This window comes from Gavia stellata, chromosome Z (assembly GCF_030936135.1).
Source record: "Gavia stellata isolate bGavSte3 chromosome Z, bGavSte3.hap2, whole genome shotgun sequence".
Classification (NCBI taxonomy): Eukaryota; Metazoa; Chordata; class Aves; order Gaviiformes; family Gaviidae; genus Gavia; species Gavia stellata.
The window spans coordinates 54,613,959-54,620,204 of record NC_082637.1 but is presented as its reverse complement, the minus strand read 5'-3'; positions in this window follow the sequence as shown (position 1 = coordinate 54,620,204).

The following is a 6,246-nucleotide window of genomic DNA, read 5'->3' as shown; positions in this document are numbered from 1 at the left end:
GCTGCTTTTTTTCTCTGCAGACTCCTAAAGTCACCAGCGATAAATGGGAAGACTGAACCTTTTTGTCTCTCCCCCCCAAATGCTTCAAAGGAATATACAATCTTCACCTTGTGTGCTTTTAAACTTAAAGACTGCCCCGTCCACCAACGAGGAAGGTTATGTATCAGAGGAGAAAGCGGCTGATCAGCTCTAAATCCCCTGTGAAAACACTCCACTGCTGCTAAGTGCCTTCCATCACCAACCCATGGCAGGGCACGGACCCAGCAAATAATCCTGTACAGGGCTTTTGTCACACAGACCTGCTTAATAACAGCCTGCATGCAGTAATAATTTATGCCACGAGGTGAGGTAGAAATCACAGCTTGCCTGTGTCTTTCTTCTTTGCTTTGCTCTTTCTCCCATCACTTAGACTGTATTTTGTATGATGCTTTCAACCATGGTAATTGGAAAGCAGGGGTTATGCTGGTAACAGAAAGCCTGGAGATGTAAATTCCTGATACCTTTGTATGATGCTCCTTGCTGTGTATGCCTTGTTGGTGAAAGGAGGCTGCGTGCTTCAACAGGCAGAACACCAAGCTATGTGCCTGCAGGCTTGCTCCCCAGGTCAGTCACTGAGAGCACGCATATGGGGTGGATTAATCCCACTGCAAAAGAGGGAGAAGACTTCCTAGCATGCCTTGAGACACTTGGCTACAGTCACATGTAAATGCTACGGGTTACTACTATGATATTCACATGTTGAAATCAGGCACGTTTGTCTGCGTTGCATTTAACCCTCAAAAAAAGCGTTTTGCATTGGACACCACTGTTACTTGTGTAGAACCAGTACCACAGCAGGAAACAGAGTCTTCAAAAATTAAACATTATGCCACTCTTTTAAACAGAGATATTTCTCTGGTTTTTAAAAGAAATCTTTTAATTTGGCCTCACTGAATTTGAGCAAATGGCAGTGCTAACTTTCTGAAGTCTCCTGAATGGACATCTTCGGCAGTAAGGCTTTGTAGTATGTGAGGATGTGATGGGGGTGCTGGACCACTTGTACCATGCAAGTTTTCATGTAGGGACTTACATTCTTAGAAAGGCATCTAAAATAGGAAAATGCTTGGCAGAGTGTTTGCTTTACAGGATTATTTCAGCTACTTTCAGACCATGCATACCCCGGAGAGCGAACTAGAGGCTGATGAGACAGCTTACAGAGGATATAGTGTTCAGAGAATGGGGAAGGAAATCAGACTCTGGCTCTCATTTACAATGAAAATGAAGCAAATGGCTGATTTCAAAACCATTTACACATAAAAGATGCAGACTTTTTAGGAGAATAAGAGCCATGGACTCTCCAAGGAGACCATGGTACCAGCAACATTTTAGTTTTAAAATCCATGCTGAGATGGTTTAAGAAGAATATTGAGCAGCTGAGTAGCTGCTTCATTAAAATTAAAAAGCCTAGGCAGTACCATGCTTACAGACCCATGCTACAGAATTATGTATTTCTTTTCTGGCTGCTTCACTGACCTCATTAAGTACAACAGCGGGTTTACTGTTGCGTATAAAGTGACCATCCAAGCCTTTACAAACACATCCATCAGCCACTTGATGAGTTCAAAGCATTTGCTGAAGCATCAGACGATGCAACTAAATGCAAAGCTTTAAAGCACACCAGAAATAATGTAGCTATATCCCAGCAATTATGTTAATTCAAATTTCTGTGTACAGTACTGGACTGATATTCCACTTTGGCATAGCAAATACATGTGACCCCTTTCTACCTAACTCTTTTTTAAAGAAAGTTGGAAGTTACAACGTATTTTCCTGATTTCAGAAGAATGATTCGCACACAAAATCAGTGTATGTGCATGAAAGTAATGCAATTATAGAATTAAATAATATGTGCCGTAATACTGAACCCTGAGAAGCAGAGAGATCCTAAGCAAATCTGAAGTCAAAGCTGACATTAAGGAATTGTAAATCTTAATATCCACAAAACCCCAAAGTCAGTTTTTCACCAGAAAGAGTTAGAAATTTGTCACAAATATCTTAACAGAAGAGGAAAAATGAAGAACAAAAGCAGGAAGATGTGTTCAGATGGAATTTAGGGAGAGATGCAATATTAAATAGGGGAAGCCAGAATATCAACATTTATTTCAGAGGGCAGAAAATTCAGAGAAAAGTGGCTGAATTTGTCATGATGGATGTATATTTGAAGAAATCTAGTAATAGCTCTTTTTTCTTTTATGTTACTACACCCACTCTTGCACATCTCTTGTCTATCCAGAATCTATTTTAAGACCACTTTACTACCGTAATATTTAAACCAGATCTTTTCCCTGTTCTAGTTTTTCTGCTTTGCCTTCAGTATCAGTGTCTGACTCCCGCTTCTCACCTCCATGACATGAGATCTTCTGATGGGAGGTGGCAAAGTCTAACTGTCTTTCAGAGTGACTCTGCAATTTCAGCGCTATTTTCCAACCGTCACTGGTAAGTAGTTCTTGGTATATTTCTTCTCTTCACTTTCTTCTGCAATTACTTTAATTAGTTATACAAAAATCCCATTTTCAGGGTTGTTGAATGATCACAAATTGAAAAGTCCTGAGATATGAAGAAATCATTTTTTAGTGTGTTAGAATGGGTTTATGGGTATCAGAGTAAAAGTAAAGATTTTGCATGTATTTTCTTTGTAACATAAGTGTGCAGGGCAGGGGCGGGGGAGCTGGTAAATTCTCAGAACTGCTCTGTGTCCTCAGAAATTTCAAATTCCTGGATGGAAAGAGGTCAGTACAGGTTTTCCTGGTGAGAACATAGTGGAACAGTGTCCTAGTTGTGATTTATTCCTTCTGCTTCATTCACTGGCTTATGAAGTGAATATTTCTCAGCGAGCACTGCAAGTCTCACATATGTTCCTGTTAACTTCTGCATTCAGTGCTCTGGTTTGCAGACATGAAAAGCACAAGTCTCATAATAACAAGCCTACTCCCTTGTTCAATTTACACAGTTACAGATGCAATTGATCACAGTAGTTTGCGGTTATTTATGCTATTTCCTAAAAAACAGTGCAGGCACTATACATAGAGTTAGTAAATTAAACCTAGCTGTCACTGTGAAGCAAAAAACTACAGAAGGGAATGAGATGCAGTGTACTCAAGCAAATTATTTGAGGTCATGTTGGAGCTGGGTAGAAGATTCAAGTGCAACCTACATACTTTGTCCCATAATAATTTATAGGATGCTATTCTAGCAAATAAACCCTCGTCCTAACTTACACTCTTTTTTCTCTCCTGATCTGCTGGCTGCTATCCCCAGTGTTAAAATGTAAGTCAGCCTCATCTATTATCTTGCCTCTCTCTGCCTTCTCCCCCCTGCTTCATTTTTAAAATCATTCCAAAGTCCAGACTGCTTTCTAGTGCTTCAGTAGTTATTAAGAGGTATCTGGAAGTATTTTTCTTCTTGACATTATATGAATGAATGCAAATATGTTGGAAAAGTGGCTTAGCCCCACAAACAAATGCTACCAAACACTTGCAATCTTCCTTTCAGAGACAAGCTACTTCTGGGCTTAGTTAACTACTGATTATTGCTAAAAATATGTCCCCACTGAGCTCAACAAACATTTCTTTATATGCTGCAAGGTATTTATAGCATATCTTCTTTCCCATGCTTATATTCTTTTTTGAGAGATTTAGAACTCAAGAGAAAAAATGAGGCTCAACAAACGCCAGTGAGCAAGGCACTGCTACTGTTACTGAATTACACTCAAATATGAGATGTTAAAAACTAGCATTCCTTCCCTGAGAAGGAATTTAAAGAAGAAAGCCATCTGCATTTACAATAAACAATTACAACTGGAATCCTGTTGCGCTCTTTCCTACTGTGCGTGAACTGACCTCATTTCTTAAACCCATAAAGCGTTATCATGCTGATGAGTTAAACTATCACAGTAGACTTTTTTAAGCAGTGGTGCTTTTCTGCTGAAGCTGTCAGTGGCTTAGATTTGCATGAGACAAAAAGATCTTACATGTCAAGCAATGGGTTGCAGAAGTTAAACATTCATGCAGAGATTGTGTGTGAATTGCTTGCTTTTCCTTTTTTTCAGCATCTTTGCTAAGAATAGCACATATTGCATCTCTCATAGTCATGCAGTTTCAAACTTGGAAATCCATTCACCTTTCTTATCCCATGTTCCCATGAGTCACCCTATTAGTTTCAAGAAATGCAATTCAAGCATGAATCAATCAGCTTCAAGACTTAAAAACATGCATGAAAAAACACTACCTTCCCATGTGGAGACATTTTCCCAAAAAATCCTGCATTATTAAAAAAACACATCCATTATTTAAAAAAACAGCTTTCAGAGATGTATTTTTGTTTCCCATTTATGTACTTTCACATGCCAGAAGAATATTTCTCTTTCCACTCTATCCACAGCCCAGCGTTCAAGATTAAAATTACAATCCAGTATCAAGTAGAAATGGCAAACTAGTTGTCCTGAAGGCCAGGAGTGAAACCTAACCACATATTGACACTGTGTGGCTTGATAGGGCCGTGTCTCCTACATGGGCCCACAACTGCCTCAGTCTGCCCAGCAGATTCCGCGGGTACAAACCAATCTTTTTTGCACAGATTACTCTAGCAGTTTGTCCCCCACTGACTTGTGTTCACGGACAGATTTTTACTTCAGGACAGGTCAGCAGATTTGGAGTACAGATACAGTTCTGCATCATACTGCAATCTGGAATAACGGTGCACCTCGTGGAGAAACGTTTTCTGCCTTTATATCTTCTATCAATCCTAGTTCATTACTCAGAATGCAAACTGTTGCATTCTAAGCAATGAACAGATTACTGGTTTCAAAAGTTGTCTGTCAGACAGTTATCAGAGGCTGCGTGAAAAAGGTGTTCCTCACTGGCTTCAAACCTATCAAACAAGTATTATAGTGTATACTATGCTTTGGTTTTTGAAATGGAGAACAGGAACTCATCTTTCCCTCACTGAGGTTTAAACAATATTTTTATGCCATCCTGCCTCTTAAGACTTTTCTTTTAGTAGTTTCTCAATATAGAACATGTCCATCTTCCAGTTATCCTGACTTTGCATGATCATTGTAGAGAAAAACCACTATGCACAAAAGACCTCTGCTTTAATTAAACTACTATTAGGGATTTAGTTACAGCAGGACAGAATTCAGGTCTGGTTGGCAAACCTCTGTGAGAAGCTAAATCCTTAGGCGATTAAGCTAGCTGTGACTAAGCCCCATCCCACTGCAGCTACATTAAGATGCTCCAGAGACTAAAAAGGCATTGTAGTGACTGGATGGCTTGCTGCTTTGACTCTCAGGTTCACCTTCCCACTGAAAAATGCAAAAGAACAAAAATTCTCAACTCCAGAGTACTGTGAAACTTCCTGATTTTTTACCTATTAAGAAACAATACACAGTACTGTGAAGATGGCATGGCCAGAACCTTTCTAAAAGAGCAGGACACTCTGGGGCACCTGAAACTTTATTTTAGTAACTCTGACACTCATGAAGGAGTTTTCTGTACGTCATTTCCAAGGCAATCCAAAACAATAGCTGTAATTGTTTTAAATGTTTCTTGACTCTTCCCTCCACAGTCCACCACACAGAGCTGCATGGATCCCCTCCTGATTTCAATTCCACTGAGGCTAGTGAGTAAAGAAACTAATGGAGTAACTGGCTGTTCCAGTTGTAGCCCTAGATGCTGTCCGCCAGCATAGGGGATAGATCTGTACTTCTTTCAGTACCTTTCTTAGAAATCAGCTGGCAACTGTCAGCTGATAATTACAGCTTAGGAACCTTGCGCCATGGGAGGTGCCTGAAGGGCAAGCACAGCCCCGGCTCCCAACCTGCCACTCCTGTCCCCTGTGGCATGCATCTGGCCATGCCCCTGTACCTTCTGTATGTGCCTCCTCAAAACCCCAGCTCATCAGCTACTCTTACTTTTTTCTCTGGACTCAGTTCCAGTCCTGTTGTGTGATCCTGTGTGTGCCAGGGTTGTTCTTTGAAGTAAGACTTTACAACCACTAAGCCCAGAACTCATAATGGGAAATGCTAGCTCTCCTACAGCCATAGTAGACATAAGGATCAGTACAACTAGTACACTTGCTCTGTTTGTTAAAAAATAAAGAAAATAAAAAGGTACAGAAACTTTCAGCAAAAACATCTTAACTCCACAGGAGGTGCACATAAAACCCTTAAGTCTTCCAGAGTAAAAAATTAATTCCTGCAACTTAAGA